Source organism: Ornithorhynchus anatinus, chromosome 1 (genome assembly GCF_004115215.2).
Source record: "Ornithorhynchus anatinus isolate Pmale09 chromosome 1, mOrnAna1.pri.v4, whole genome shotgun sequence".
In the NCBI taxonomy this organism is placed as follows: Eukaryota; Metazoa; Chordata; class Mammalia; order Monotremata; family Ornithorhynchidae; genus Ornithorhynchus; species Ornithorhynchus anatinus.
In genome coordinates, this window is record NC_041728.1 from 169,749,578 (window position 1) to 169,766,830 (window position 17,253).

At 45.4% G+C, this 17,253-nt stretch overlaps 1 non-coding gene across 1 annotated transcript; it reads right to left on the bottom strand.

Moving 5' to 3' along the window:
- Positions 1-1,819: 1,819 nt before the first annotated feature.
- LOC114817201 lies at positions 1,820-1,957 on the bottom strand. Its single transcript, XR_003765040.1, has one exon. It is a non-coding gene; the product is annotated as a small nucleolar RNA SNORA7 (small nucleolar RNA).
- Between the last annotated feature and the right edge of the window lie 15,296 nt (positions 1,958-17,253).

Here is a 17,253-nt window from a genome sequence, read left to right on the forward strand (position 1 = left end):
AAAATTAGAACCCAGCTCTCTTGCTTTCCAGAGCTGGATTCTCTCCACTGAAACAGCAGCAGGATTGGGAGAACATGCCTCTACCAATCAAGTGGAGCTGGGCAGCAATATCGCTCATGTCTAGGCTGGGGTGACTCCAGCTCAGTGTTCCACGCCAGGTGGTCTGCACACAGTAAGCGTTCAGTAAATACGCTTGACTCACTGACTGACTGGCCAGCCTGGGCAGGGTTCCCAGGTTCCCAGCCGAGGCCCTCGGAGACCACCGATCCGGGCTACAGTAATCTGTGGAAGCCATAGTGAGGTGTGTGGAGCCTCTCTGGGCTAATGCTTCTCCCCTCGGGAATCCCAGCCCAGGTTAAGGCCTGGAGGCCAGAGAAGCAACACGGTGTAGTGGCTAGAACCCAGGCCTGGGAGCCTAACGGTCACGGGTTCCAATCCCGGCTCCGCCACTCATCTGCTGTGTGACCTTGAGCAAGTCACTTCACTACTCTGGGTCTCAGTTCCCTCACCTGGAAAATGGGGCAGACTGAGTTCCACGTGGGACAGGGACCGTGTCCAACCTGATTTGCTTGTATCCGTCTCAGTGCTTAGTACAGTGCCTCGCACAAACTAAGCGCTTAACAAATACCATCATTATTATCACGGTGGGCTGAGGAGATGGCAGCGCCAGTGCAGTCTGCCCTGGGGTTTTTGCCACCCCGGATGACCGCCTTCTCTAGCAGAGCTGTCTGCTCAGGGGGAAATGGGGAGGTGTGTAGATCGGGGAGGTGTCACGCGGCAGAACCCGTGGTTTCACTCCTCTCCAACACTGACAGTGACAATCGTGGAATTTGTGTAATCAGCCAGTCGATCATTTATTGAGGGCTCACTGTGTGCAGAGCACTGTTATAAGCTCTGGGGAAGAGTACAGTAAACAGACGGCATTCATTCAATCATATTTATTGAGTGCTTACTTGCAGAGCATTGTCCTAAGCGCTCGGGAAGTACAATTCAGCAACAAATAGACAATCCCTACCCAAAACAGGCTCAAAGTCTAGAAGGGGAGAGACAGACAACACAGCCGCAGTCCTTATTTCTGTCCCAAACTCTCCTCTAAGTACCGGGGTAGATATTAATTATGGAATTCAGTTCAGCGCTTACTATGTGTCAAGCACTGTCTTAAGCTTTGGGTTAGATACAAGTGAATCAGCTTGGACACGGTCCCCGTCCACATAAGACTCAAAGCCTAAGGGGAGGGAGGACAGGTATTTGATCCCCATTTTACCAATAAAGAAACCGAGGCTCAGAGAAGCTGTGACTTGCCCAAGGTCACACAGCAGGCAAGAGGTAGAGCTGGGATTAGAACCCGGGTCCTCTGACTTTTAGGCTTCTGTTCTTTCTACTTGGCCATTCTATGTCATCATCAACTTCATCATCCTTACCTGTATTTAATAAGCCCCCACTGGGGTTAGAACTCTGTATTAGGCAGTTGGCCACACGCACTAAAAGTAGTAGACACTACGCCTGCCCTTAGGTGCTTACCATCTCGTGTTATAGGGCCCAGGGAGGCATCTTACCACCATGGTCCCCTCTGCCATCACGGCAGCCATTTCCCCCACATTTCCTTGTCTTGTCTCATGCTGCCGAGTCATCTCCGACCCTTAGAGACGTCACGGACACATCTCTCTCAGAATGCCCCGACTCCATCTGAGAATGTTGTGGTAATGTATTCCTAGAGTTTCCAGAAGCGGTTTACCGTTGCCTCCTTTCGTGCGGTAAACCTAGGTCTCCGCTCTTGACTCTCTCCCATGCCGCTGCTGCCCAGCACAGGGGACTTCTGACTTATAGCAGATGGCCTTCCACTCGCTAGCCACTGGCCAAACTAGGAATGGAACGGGCAGGCCTCTGCTTGACTCTCCCTCCCGTAGTCGAGACTGGTAGACTACTGGAAACTCTCCAGGTGCGACCCTGAGAGGGGAGACATTCCCTTACTTTGGCTCTATCCCTACGGACAGTCTTAACTATAGTAGTTACAGAGAAGCAAAAGAACTCAGATAGGCATGAGCCTGGAAGTCAGGAGGACCTTGGTTCTAATCCCGGCTCTGCCATTTGTCTGCTGTGTGACCTTGGGCGAGTCTTCTCTGGGCCTCAGTTGCCTCACCTATAAAATGGGGATTAAGACTGTGAGCCCTATGTGAGACAGGGACTATGTCCAACCCAATCTTATATCTAACCCAGTGCTTAGTACAGTGACTGGCACATATTAAGCACTTAAATACTACAATTATTATTTTTATTATTATTGCCTATTAGTGGTGAGGAAAGAGCAGATACTTGGGAAAACTGGAGATTTGGGATCCATCAACCTTAACACCTCCAGAAACTTATTCTCACTAATATGGGATAGTATTATTGTCATCATCACACTTATTGAGAGCATTTATTACCTGCCAAAGACTATGTTAAATGCTGAATAATAGAAGAAATTCAGAGAGGAAATAGGCTCTGTCCCACGCAAGGATCACAGTCTGAGAGGTAAGGGGAGCATGCATCTTATCCCCATTTTACAGATTAATTAACTGAGGCACGGAGAGGGTAACTGACTTGGCCAAGGTCACCCAACAGGCCTAGGGCAGAGCTGGAATTATTCCCTAGGTCCTCTGACTCTGATTGCCACTCCGGCACACTTTCCACTAAACAATCACCTCTCCAGAGATTGTGGAGGTCATTTGTTATTTACTCTTTTATTAAAGGGGTTCTTTTTCTTTCCTCTCAGTTATGTTAAATTGCATCTAACAAAATAATTGTCCCTTCTGGTTGTAATTTTGTTTTTGTCAGGATCAGAAAAAGACAGCTGAGTTTGCTCTGGGTCATAAATCTTATGCTTGTTATTGATGAAGTCCTTGGACACTTTCTGTGTGTGCCACAGATGTGTGGGTAATGCAACAAGCAAACCTTGGACGTAGACAGTAAGTGCTCCTTGTGGATTAAGTGCCAAGCCTTAACTGATACTTGTTGGCCAACAGCTTTCTCAGAAAGGAGAGGACAGGTGATCATATTGAAGGAATATACATAATGAAGCTTTAGAGAAGGGGGTGGGATGGCAAACTGATGCATAATTCATAAGGAAAATTAATCATGTTCTCTTTCCTATGCCCACTGCAATTATATGAAGCAGGCCCAGTTGTGATATTCCCCTTTCCTTCTCTCCCTCTCTCCCCCCGCCCACATGCCCACCTCCTTTTCCAAAGATGGGAGCCAACACTGGTTACGGCTATATTTGAAGGAAGGGGTACCGAACGCTGGAGTCGTATTTAATGCATTACCTCAAAGATTATATCTTCCCGTGCTTTCATTGTAGCAAGGTTTTCTGTAGATTGGTGGGGTGTTGGGGAAAGAACAGGCAGGGGTTTCTGTGCGTTAGAGCAGAGAGATTGGGGAAAATTATTTTTCTTCATGCTTGGCTAGGCCTTAGTGTGAAGAAGGGTACCCAGCTTAGAGTGTGTGGCAGATTGCAGATAATAGGAGCTTCATTTCCAACTGACCTTCCTTGCATATTCTGTCAGGCCTTCAGAGGAAGGCATGTGGAGGGGGTTAGGGGGGATGGAAAGAGGGGGGAGAACGGGAGGGGCCGGAGAAACAAAGGGAAGGATCTCAGGAAAAGCTAGCACCGAATGCTTTGGCGATGGTTCCGGGGAAACAAGAAGGAAAAAACAAAAGCAATAGTCGGAGCTTTGCCTTGAAATGGTTTCTATAGTCTCCGCAAAAAAAGGTCCATTGAGCAAGAGACCCAATCTTGTAATGAATCACATATTTCTCACATAGGCTAAGAACAGACACACACACCCTTAAAAATACAAGCACACACTGCATTGTGGGGACAAGGACTTCTAGCCCAGGGATATGTTTCTATGAAAAACTTAGCTTCAGAAAAGAGCTCTCTCTACATGACCAAAAGGATTCAGAGAGAGAGAGAGAGAGGAAGAAAGAAAGAGAGAAAACTGTTTTTTGAAATTCTACCTCTGGCCCAGGTGTAAATTTAAACCCACCGCCACTAACTAAAAGCGCATTCAAAATTCATCCTGGTCCTCAGAGAGAAAAAATAGTTTTAATTTCAGAATCAGTCAGTGATATTTATTGAGCACTTACTATGTGCAGAGCACCGTACTAAGCACTTGGGAGCACACGATGTAATAAAGCTGATAGATGAGATCCCTCCCTACAAGGGGCTTACAGGCAAAAGAAAAGTTCTATTCAATCGATCGTTGGTATTTATTGAGTGCTTACTGTGTTCAGAGTACTGTATTAAGCCCTTGGGAGAGTACAGTATAACAGAATGGATGGAAACCTTCCCTGCCCACAGTGATTCATTTAACCCTCTTCAGAGACAGCTCCTCTTTGGGCAGGGAATGTGTCTGTTATTGTATTGTACTCATCCAAGCGCTTAGTACAGTCCTCTGCACACAGTCAGCGCTCAATCAATACAATTGAATAAATGAATGAATGGCAATACTAGGACATGCAAGGTGTTTTCTGAGCTGGGATTCTGAAATACTGAAAGTGGCCAGTCTTGGTAATGGTGGAAAAGATGGCAGCCGTGACAACTTTCTAAATGCCCTTCTCTCTCATCTCTCCCACCTCCTTCAGCTCACATTGTTCCCCTAGCTTGGAACTTCCTCCCTCCCCACACCAGACAAACCTCAGCTCTCCCCACGTGCTTCATCCCCTCCTAAAATCCCACCTCCTCAAATAGGCTTTCCCCAATTAATTCCCCTCCACCATCTCCCTTGTCAGACTGTAAACTCCCTGAGGGCAGGGATCATGTCTTCTAACTTCATTTCACTTAGCGCAATGCTCTTCACAGAGTAACTGCTCCAAAAAAATACCGTTGATCCACTGAAACACATCGGCAACTCTAGTGGTTGCAAGTGAGAAGCAGCGTAACCTAGTGGAAAGAGCACGGGCCTGGTGGTAAGAGGACCTGGGTTCTAATTCCAGCTTTGCCACTTGTCTCCTGTGTGACCTTGAGACAGTCACCTAACTTCTCTGTGCCTCCATTCTCTCATCTGCAGAATGGGGATTCAATATCTGTTTTCCCTGTTATTTAGAATGTGAGCCCTGCATGGAACAGGAACTCTCTGATTTGATTAACTTATATCTACTCCAATTCTTAGTAAAGGGCTTGGCACAAAGTAAGTACTTAGACCTGATTATTATTATTATTATTAAATCAATCAGTGCTATTTATTGAGTGTTTACTGTGTGCAGAGTACTGCACTAAATGCTTGGCAGAGTACAACACAATAATAATAACAAATAATAATAATTGAGGTATTTGTTAAGCGCTTACTATGTTCCACAGCATTGTTCTAAGTGCTGGGGTAGATACAAGGTAATCAAGTTGGACACAGTCCTTGTCCCTCATGGGCCTCACAGTCTTGATCCCCATTTTCCAGATGAGGTAACTGAGGCACAGAGAAGTTAAGTGACCTGCCCAAGGTCACGCAGAAGACATGTGGCAGAGCCAGAATTAGAACCCACAACCTCTGACTTCCAGGCCCATGCTCTTTCCACTAGGCCATGCCATAAGGAACGTACATTCACAGAGGAAGCAGACATTAATAAAAATGAATAAATTAAGGCTATATTTTGGACTTCAAGAATCTGAAATGCCAAGATGAGGTTGTCCCAAAGACCAGAATGTCAAAACACATTAGCGGAAGATTCATTCAGTAGTATTTATTGAGTGCTTACTATGTGCAGAGCACTGTACTAAGTGCTTGGAATGTATAATTCGGCAACAGATAGAGACAATCCCTGCCCAATGACGGGCTCACAGTCTAAACGGGGGAGACAGCAAAGCAAAATAGAAAAAAACAAAAACAAGACATCATCATCAAGATAAATAGAATCAAGGAGATGTACACCTCATTAACAAAATAAATAGGGAAAAAATAATATATACAAATGAGCACAGTGCTGAGGAGAGGGGAAGGGGGAAGAGCAGGAGAAGGGGGGGGAAGGGAGGGGAGATCTCTCTTCTCCCTAAAAATGAAATCCTCAAACATAATACCTGCACCAAGAAAGCAATTCTGGAAGCACAGTTCATGGCAGAGAATTAGTCAAAGGTAGAACAGGGTCACACAACTCTAGTGTAAAGACAGGCCCCAAAGACAGGGCCCAATGCTTTTGCCGCCATCTTTATATATAAAGTTCATATCCTTGTGGGCAGTTGCTGCCATTTTGCCCCTGTGGGAGCAGTGAAAATGGGTCTGTCACTGGCCTGGCAGTCTCCCTGTGAAAGGGAGAGCAGCAGCTGGGCAAAAAGCAAGGGAACTCATGACAGAGGCATGATGACCCCTTCCAAATTCCTGGTTCATTCAGACAGAATTGCCCTGGCCATGAGGATGGGGAAATCAGTAGGAGAAATCAATCAGTAATTGAATTTATTGAGTACTTACTGTGGGCAGAGCCCTATACTAAGTACTTGAGAGAGCACAAAATAAAAAAGAGTTGGTAGACATGTTTTCTGCCCACAGTGAACCTTCAATGTAAAGAGGAATTTGCAGTGTAGCGGAATCATTGCCATTCCCATTACTTCCACCCCACAGACCCTTCCTGCTGGCCTTTTCTGCTAGAAGCATGTGCCTCAGAGATAGGTAGTCTTCTTGGCTGAGGGATTCCAAAATTAAAATTCCAATTCCCTTGGAATTGGCTGGCTTGGGGTGAATACCTTCAGCTACAACTAACAAGGGAACGCTAGCAGCATTGCTAAAATCCATCCTTTCCTCTCCATCCAAGCACTAAACCTACCCTTGATTACTGTATCAGCCTCCTTGCTGACCTTCCTGCCTCCTGTCTCTCCCCAGGCCAGCCCATACTTCACTCTGCTGCCCAGATCATTTTTCTACAGAAACGTACAGGCCATGTTTCCCCACTCCTCAGGAATCCCCAGCGTTTACCCATCCACCACGGCATCAAACTCCTTACCATCTGCTTTAAAGCAATCACCTCACCCCCTCCTATCTCACCTCGCTGCTCTCTTACTACAACCAGCCCATAAATTTCACTCCTCTAATGTCAACCTACTCATTGTACCTTGATCTCATCTATCTTGCCGCTGACCTCTCGCCCACGTCCTGCCTGTCCTGGAACACTCTCCCTCTTCATATCCGACAGACAATTACCCTTCTCTCCATCAGAGCCTTATTGAAGGCACACCTCCTCCAAGAGGGCTTCCCTGACTAAGCCCTCTTTGCCTTTTCTTCAACTCCCTTCTGTGTCAGTCCCTTCTGTGGAAGCCCCACAGCACTTAGGTATATACCCATAATTTGTTTATTTATATTAATATCTGTCTCCCCGCTCAGACTGTGAACTCGATGTGGCCAGGGAATGTGTCTATTGTAATTTTGTACTCTCCCAAGTGCTTAATACAGAGCTCCACACACAGTAAATGCTCAATAAATATAATTGATTGATTAAAAGTACAGATTACACTCTTTTCCCTGCCATTAGCATTATCAACATCAATGAGAAGCAGCATGGCCCAGTGGAAAGATTGTGGGTTTGGGAGTCAGAGAACCTGGGTTTTAATCCTGACACTGCCATCTGACAGCCAAATGACCTTGGGCAAGTTGCTTCATTTATCTGGGACTCAGTTTCCTCATCTGCAAAATGGGGATTCAATGCCTGTGTCTGTTATATTTTTGTTTTGCCTTCTCCCAAGCTCTTAGTACAGTGTCCTGCATACAGTAAGCACTCGGTAAATACGATTGATTGATTTTGTTCATGAATCTTTCGAAACCCTTCTCGAACCTTCGATCTTAGTGAAATTTCTTCTTTAACATATGAAACATAACCCATGATGGGCCAAGTTTTCATGAGCATAAACCATTCTTGAGTCACTGATCCATCCAGCTTGCCCAGCTTTCTTTAATAAAGGACTAAATGACCTTAATAGCTGCTGGGACAAATGTTTGTTTCTGTTTGCCCTGAACCCACAGTCTTCCATTACAATTATCCCAAGTCATTATGCTCCAACTGGTTTCCCTAATAATAATAGTAATTGTAGTATTTGTTAAGCACTTACTATGTGCTAGGCACTGTACTTAGCAATGGGCTAGATACAAGCTAAAATCAGGTTGAACCCAATCCTTGCCCCACACAGTCTTAATCTCTTTTAACAGATGAGGTAACTGAGGCCCAGAGAAGTGAAGTCACTTGTCCAAGGTCATGCAGCAGACAAGTGGCAGAGGCGGGATTAGAACCCAGGTCCTTCTGACTCCCAGGCCCGTGTTCTATCCCGTACAAATCCATGCCCTCAACTCTGCCCTCTACTGAGCTCTACTCCCTCGCTTCCTTATCCCTCTCCCATCTCATCCTGCCAACCATGATCACCTCCACAGTACATTTCCTCCACTCTTGTGCTCAAGCTGGAGAATACTACTGGGGAAAATTCAGACATTGCATTGACCTCATCCATCTCAAACTCTCACCCACTATAACTCTGTTCAACAACACTTCTCCGCTGACTCCCTTGCCCATTGCCTGAACCAAATTTTCCAAAACTTTAAACTCCCACCTTCAACCACCTTGGCCTCCCATTTCTTGGCTCTGAAGACGTGCCTTCTATTTAATCGACAACATTGAAACTATCAAGCATAATTTTCCTAAATTCTCCCCATAACTCTCAAGTTCCCATCCCCCTACCCCTTCATTGACTCTCTTTCCCTGCCATCTCTCAAGAGATCTCCTCCCTCTTTTCAAAGTCTATCCCCTCTGCCTGCCACTCTGACACCTTCCCTGCCCACTTAAAAATATTTGCCCCCTTCCATTACCTCCCTGCTCCACTTACTCTCCTTTGGCTCCTTCTCCTCTGCGTTCAAACATGCCCATGTAACCCTCTATCCTAAAAAAGAACTCTTCATTGATTCCCACTGCACCCTCCAGGTATAACCAAGATCTCTCTTCTACCATTTTCTTTCCAAACTCCTTGAACGAGTTGTTTCCACCTACTGCCTCCTCTTCCTCTCCTCAATTTTGTCATTCTGCTTCCACCCCTTCCATACCCATGAGATTAACCTCGCTAAGGTCACCAATGGACTCCTTCTTGTCAAATCCCAGGACTCTATTCCAACCTAATACTCTTTCATTCATTCAATTGTATTTATTGAGTGCTTACTGTGGGCAGAACACTATATTAAGCACTTGGAAAGTACAATTTGGCAACAGAGACAATCCCTACGCAACAACAGGCTCACAGTCTAGAGTAGGGAGACAGACCACAAAACAAACCAAGTAGGGAGGCATCAATAGCATCAAAACAAATAGAATTATAGGCATATACACATCATTAGTAAAATAGAATAATATGTACAAATCTACACAAGCGCTGTGGGGCAGGGAAGGGCGTAGAACAGAGGGAGGGAGTAGGGGTGATGGGGGAGAGGAGGAAGAGCAGCAGAAAAGAGGGGCTCAGTCCTAGACTGCTCAGCTGCCTTCATCACTGTGGACCAGCCCCTTTATAAGATCTATAGAATCCAACCCTTCCTTTCCATCCAAACAGCTACCAAGCATTTATTATACCCCACCTTCAATATTTCATATAATAATGCTAGCAATGATGTATTTATTTCACACATACTATGTGCCAAGCACTGTTCTAAGTGCTGGGGTAATCAGGTTGGACACAGTCCCTGTCCCACATGGTGCCCACTGTCCTATTCCCTGTTTCACAGATGAGGTAATTGAGGTACAGAGAAGTACAGGGACTGTCCAAGGTCACCCAGCAGACAAATGGCAGATCTGGGATTAGAACCCAGGTCCTTCTGACTTCCAAGCTTGTGCTGTATGCACTAGACCATCCTACTTCCCCTGCATCAGCTTTATATCACTTACCTCCAGCATCTCCCCACTCTAGTCCGTAGTTCACACGTGGCTCAGTGGAAAGAGCACGGACTTTGGAGTCAGGGCTCATGAGTTCGAATCCCAGCTCTGCCACTTGGCGGCTGTGTGACTGTGGGCAAGTCACTTAACTTCTCTGTGCCTCAGTTCCCTCATCTGTAAAATGGGGATTAAGACTGTGAGCCCCACGTGGGACAACCTGATTCCCCTATGTCTACCCCAGCGCTTAGAATAGTGCTCGGCACATAGTAAGCGTTTAACAAATACCAACATTATTATTATTACCCAGATCATTTTTCAAAAAAAAAAAAAGACAAAATTCAATACACCTCTCTCCACTCCTCAAACACCTCTATTGGTTGCTATCACCCGTTGCCCAGTTCATTCAGGAATTGTGGGGCAAGAGAGAGACTGGGGACAGAAAGACAGAGTTTTATACGAAACTTATTCTGCAAGGCAAATTAAATTATTTGATTATTTTGGACGTAGCCAAAGTGAACCTCCTTTTTGGGAAGAATATGATTATTTAATGATATTAGAGCTTCCCTATCAGGAGGAATATACTTATGTGTTACTCAAGTGTGGCAAAACGCCCAAGTCCCACTTAGGAGGAATTCACCTATGCTTTGTTCGCACATGGTGAGGCGGCTAGCTCTCACCCAAGAGCAATTCCCACTTGGGAGGAATCTATTTATGCATTACACACCCATGGCAAAGTGCCTCGCTTCCAGCCCCAAGAGCATTCAGCGAGACACTCACCCTTCCATCCCATAGCTCCTCACTTGGTGCAAGCAGGGCGGGCTTCCCAAGCTCTGGGAAGAGGTGACCCGCAGCTGGCCTGTGCAAGTCTCCACCTGCTGCACAGAAGATCAGAGGCCACAGGAATTTATCACCTGTGCTTCTAGGCCATTCCAACTTCCGGCTTCAGTTTATCCAATCTCTGCCATACTTAATTTGATTGGCACGGGGGTGAGGGACACATTCTGTATTCCCAGCTTGGGCTGTCAATCTAGTGGTTTGGGTTATGGGGGTGGTATCCTATCCACACTTCAGAGTTCCGCCTTGTTGGCTCAGGCAGTCATGAGATAGCATTTGACCTTGAGATAGTGGGTAACCCGGGCTCACCTTGGAACAGTTACCCATCCACCTCCAGAAATCCTTTACCATCAGCTTTAAAGCACTCAATCACCTTGCTCGCTCCTACCTCACCTCACTGCTCTCCAACTACAACCCAGTCGACACATTTCACTCCTCTACTGCCTACCTGCTCGCTGTACATCCATCTCGGCTATCTCACCACCGACTTCTCAGGCCTCTGGCCTGGAACGCCCTCCTTCTTCATATCTTACAGACTATTTCTCTCTTCATTTTCCAACCTTATTGAAGGCACATCTCCGATTCGAATTTCCCCTACTCCCTCTCCCTGTGTCGCTCTGATTTGTTCCCTTTATTCACTCCTCCCTGTGTCGCTCTGATTTGTTCCCTTTATTCACTCCTCCCTCAGCCCCACAGCACTTACATGTGTATCCTTAATTTATTTATATTCATGTCTGTCTCTCCCTCTAGATTGTGAGCTCATTGGGGGGAGGGAGTGTGTTTACCAACTCTGTTGGATTGTATTCTCCCAAGCACTTAGTACAGTGCTCTTGATTCTATTTATTGCCACTGTTCTTGTCTGTCTCCCCCCATTAGACTGTAAGCCCGTCAAAGGGCAGGGACTGTCTCTATCTGTTACCGATTTGCACATTTCAAGTACTTAGTACAATGCTCTGCACATAGTAAGCGCTCAATAAATGCTATTGAATGAATGAATGAATGCTCTTCACATAGTAAGCACTCAAATTTAATCAACTGATTGATTGAACCTTAATCATACCCATCTTGCTACCTACCCCTCACTCTACCCCGGAACTCCCTCCCCATTCATATCCGACAGACCGCCCCACTCTCCCATTTTCAAAGCTCTATTACAATCGTATCTCCCCTAATTCTTCATTTCCCCATCTATTCCCTCTCCCTTGTATGTCACCTAGCTACATGGGTCTGTAGCCCTTTAGCACTTTAATTCTTTAACCACACCACACTATCCTTAAACACTTAGTCACCACCCCCAAGGCCCACAGCACTTATATATATATATATATGTCTTTATACTCTGCTATATTCCCTCTCCTGTTTTAATGTCTGTATCCGCCACTAGAATATAAGCTCTTTTTGACAGGAAACATGTCTACCAACTCCGTTGCACTGTAATATTCTAAGTGTTTAATACGGTAAATCGTATTTCTTGAGCACTGTACTAAGTGCTTGGGAGGGTACAATATAACAATGTTCAGTATACTGTAGGTGCTCAAAAAATGATTTATTGATAAAAATTGTGGGTTTTTTCTAAACAATTACTTTGTGCCAAGCATTATACTAAATTCTGGGGTAGATACGAGATATTTAGGTCAGACACAGAACTTGTCTCACAGAGGGTTCACAGCCTAAGTGGGAGGGAGGCCAGGTAGTGAATCACTATTTTATAGGTGAGGAAACTGTGGCCCTTCAAATCAATCACTCAAATGCTGTGGGGCTGAGGATGGGGAGAATAAAGGGTGAAACACAAATGCAAGGGTGACACAAGGGGATGAGAAAAGAGGAAATGAGTGCTTAGTCGGGAAGGACTCTCAGAGGAGATGCACTTTTAATAAGGCTTTGAAGGTGGGGAGGAAGAGAGGAAGGTGTCACATATATATTTTTAATGGTATTTGTTAAGCGCTTATTTTGTACCAGCCACTGTATTAATCTCTGGTGTAGATACATGATAATCAGGTTGGACTCAGTCCATGACCCATATGGGGCTCACAGTCTTAATCCTTATTTTACAGATGAGATATCTGAGACACAGAGAAGTGAAGTGACTTGCCCAAGGTCACATAGCAGACAAGTGGTGAAGTTAGGATTAGACTCCAAGTCTTCTGACTCCCAGGTCTGTGCTCTTTCCATAAGGCTACGCAAGAGGCAGAACACGGGTGAGGGGTTGGCAGCGAGATAAGTAGACTAAGTAGAATGGCATTAGAGGACTGAAGTCGGCCCGGGTTGAAATAAGAAATCGGAGAGGTAAAGTAGGAGAGGTCAAGGTAAGAAATCAGAGAGGTAAGGTAGAAGAAGGCAAGGTGAAGCCAATGGCAAGGAGTTTCTGTTTGATGTGGAGGTGGTTGAGCAACCACTAGAGGTTGTTGAGGAGTGAGGAAACATCGACTAAATGGCTCTGTAAAAAGAGTGAAGTGAAATGACTCGCCCAGGGTCATACAGCAGGCATGTGGCAGAACCGGGATTAGCTCTGCCTTCCTCACATTCTCACCCAAATGCTTTCCTTATCCCTGAATTTCCCCTCAGTGTAGACAACTTCCCTTTCCTCCCTACCTCACAAGCCCACAACTTTGGCATTATCCTTCACTCATCTCTCTCATTCAACCCACATTTTCAGTCTGTCACCAAATCCTGTCGGTTCTATCTTCACAACGTCCTACCCTTCCTTTCTATCCAAACTGCTAGCGCGTTGGTCCGAGCACTTATTATATCTGGTTTCCATTACTGCATCAGCCTCCTCTGTGACCTGTCTGCCTCCAATCTCCCCTCTTTCCAGTTCACCTTCTACTGTACTACCCAGATCATTTTTCTAAAAATGAAGTTTAAATTAAGTTTTAATCTCCCCAGTCCTCGGAAATCTCCTGTGATTGCAATCCACCTCTGCATCAAATTTACTGTGCCTCAGTCTCATCTTTCTCACAGTCAACCCCTTGCCCACACCCTCCCTTCTGCTTGGATCTACCTCCCCCTTCTTATCACGTGAGAAGTAACGAGGCCGAGTGGATAGAACACGGTCCTGAGAATCAGAAGGCCCTGGGTTCTAATCCCCACTCTGCCACTTGTCTGCTGTGTGGTCTTGGACAAGTCATTTCACTTCACTGTGCCTCAATTACCTCATCTATAAAATGGGGAATAAGACTGTGAGCCCCACGGGGGACAGCCTGATTAGCTTTTATCTAGCCCAGAATTTAGTATGGTGCTCAGCACATAGTAATAATAATAATAATAATAATTAATTATGGAATTTAAGTGCTCACTATGTGCCAAGCACTGTTCAAAGTGCTAGGGTAGAAACAGGGTAATCAGCTTGTCCCATGTGGGGCTCACACTTTTAATCTCCATTTTACATATGAGGTAACTGAGGCCCAGAGAAGTTAAGTGACTTGCCCAAGGTCACATAGCAGAGAAATGGTGGAGCTGGGTTTAGAACCCACATCCTCTGAATCCCAAGCCCATTCTTTCCACTAAGCCAGGCTGCTTCTCTAACAAATACCATATCCAGCAAATCGCCTCTCAGCCTATCTTCAAAGCTTGATTCAGATCATATCTCCTCCAGGAAGCCTTCCCTGACTTACCTCTCATCCCTATTCTCCCTCTCTCCCTTCTTTGATATTCAAAATTTGATATTCAGCCCACTCTGACCCTCAAGCACTTATGTACACTTCCTTATACTCTGTTGCCTCCCCTATCTATACTTATTTTACTGTCTGCTTCCCACACTACATTGTAAGCTTCTTGGAGTCAAGGATCGTGTCCATCAACTCTATAGTATTTTCCTAAGCACTTAGAACAGTGCTCTGCACAGAGTGAGTGCTCAATAAATATCACTGATTGACTCTCCTGATGATCACAGTCTATTGACTCTGCAGGTTTTAATCATTCCCTCTCTCAGCCTTTTGGTTTCCAGACTGTAGAGACCTAATTATCTCACTTTAACCTTGTAAAGAAACTGCTCCATTCCCCCATCAGTTTGGCTGCCATCTCTATTCCTATCTTCTCTGACCTCCATCTCTATGATCCTATGGTCCTTTAAATTGCCCCCCAAAAAGCGGTGTTGCCTAGTGGACAGGCCTGGGAGTCAGAAGGATTGGGGTTCTAATCCCAACTCTGCCACTTGTCTGCTGCGTGGTCTTGGGCAAGTCACTTCACTGTGCCTCAGTTTCTTTATCTGTAAAATGGACATTAAAGTTGTGAGCCCCATTTGGAACAGGGGCTGTGTCGAACCTATTAACCTGTATCTATCCCAACACTTGGTTCAGTGTCTGGCACATAGTAAGTGCTTAATAAATACCATTAAAAAAAAAGAAAAGCAGAGGGAGATACTGCCCCATTAATAAAGGCTCTCTCTGTACCAATAGAATGATTGTCAAGTTTTTCCACCAGGATATAGGTACAGTTATAAAAGCAGGTCTGTGGTTGAGCTCTCTTCAAATGAATAATCCCAAAGAAGATTGACTGGGCTGACTATGTGAGATCAGGGAGTGAAATGAAAAGTTTCATGCTTTCCTCACTTGTTTGCATACCCGCCGAGTTCCAAATGAAACGTCAGCTTTCCAGCAACAGGCATACTTTAAGAAAAATTACATGTTGGAGAGAATTTGTTATCCATCCAATTTCTATCAGAAGAAATTCTATTAAATCCTCAGAAGGAAATACATTATAAACCTGCTTTCAGCAGCAAGTCCTTGAATAAACTTTTCAGTTATTTCACGAAACTTCCATTAAGGCTATTCCATTATGAAGCAGATGAACATTTTCTTGAACAATTAGAACCAGGTGTGAGGAATAAAGAGCACCGTTTGCTTGAGATCACTGAAACCTATCTGCTTAGGTGATTCATTTTCTCCCAGTGAGGCCACCCATAATAAGCTTTTCTTCTGAAGCTTTGTCTTGTTTCCCATTTCAAACACTGACAATGACTTAAGAATTGAAAGAACGACTTCCTCACGTCCTTGTGCTGCAACCAAACCTGGTCTACAAAGAAAAATAAAGCAGTGAGCGAGAAAATAGAGAAAGAAAAACGGCAAGATGATAATAAGACACGCGTCCCTTTCTCGAAACTCAACTCTGTAAATTGGAGCAGGGATGGGGGAGTGAATGATGAAGAAGGGAGAGTTTAGAAGGAAATGGATGTCCTTACGTCAGATCTGAATTCTGCATTCATTCATTCAATCGTATGCAGCGCTTACTGTGTGCGGGGCACAGTACTAAGCTCTTGGAAAGTACAGTTGGGCAACAGATAGAGACAATCCCTACCCAAAACGGGCTCACGGTCTAGAAGGGGGAGACGGGCAACAAAACAAAACAAGTAGACAGGCAGATATATACAAGTCATTAATACAAATAAACAGAATTATAGATATGTATCTGTATACACAAGTGCTATGGGGCAGAGGAGGGGGTAGAGCCGAGGGAGGGAGTCAGGGCAATGGGGAGGGGGATCAGAGGAAAAGGGGGGGTTCAGTCTGGGAGAAAAGAGGGCTCACCTGACCCTCCAGGGTACGGAGAGCGCGGAGGACCTCCTGCGCCGGTCTCCGGTCCCCACCACAGGCAGCAGAGGACTTGGCCTGCCCCGCCACAGCCATGATGGTCCCGGAGAATCAGAGAACCAGTAAATCAAAGGTAGGATATTTTACCGTGCATCTCTGAGTGTCCTTATGTAGATATAGAGAAGATGCGAAAAGCACAATGCTGAATATGGAAGGCAGACACAGAGCTGGAGTGTAACGGAAACCTTGGAAGGAATCTAGAGAGGTCATTTCAACTGCCTCTCTGCCTCTAAAAGGACCAATTCGGGACACTTGGGTAACTGTGTTGAGCACAAGAGTGTAGCCCATATCCAAATGGTAACCAGGCCCTTGTTCTCCTCTTTTCTGCTTTCAGTTAGCTGCGTGTATTTAATCCGTCAAAGGTATTTACTGGTCACCTACTGAGCACAGAACACTCTACTAAATGCATGGGAGAGTATTATAAAGCAAACATACCCTGCTCTCAAGGAGCTGACCATCCATTGAGTGAGAGAGACAAGAGCCAATTTTTTGTGGCATTTGTTAAGTGCTTACTATGTGTTAGGCACTTTACTAAGCACTGGGGTAGATACCCACGTCCTTCTGACTCCCAGGCTCATGCTCTATCCTAGCAAGAGCAATTGTGGAGGGATCAGTGAAGAGGCTGAACAGCAGTGTAGCTGTGATATGATGAGAGGAGAAGTTGGACCAGGCTGGTGAGGAAAGGTCAGATCCAGGTGAGGAAGAACTAACTGGATGAAGAAGTTGATTGAATGGAGAGCTGAAAGAAAGTGAGGAGACAAGGATGACCCCAATGCGTGGGGTTCTGGAACAACGTGGTGTTGCTGCAATGTCGGGGAGAGTTAGGTAGAAGAATAAAGTTAGGAAACAGAGGGAGTTCAGCTTTTGACTTCCTGAGTTTGAGGTGCCAGAGAGATGCCGGAGAAGCAGCGTGGCTCAGTGGAAAGAGCCCGGGCTTGGGAGTCAGAGGTCATGGATTCGAATCCCC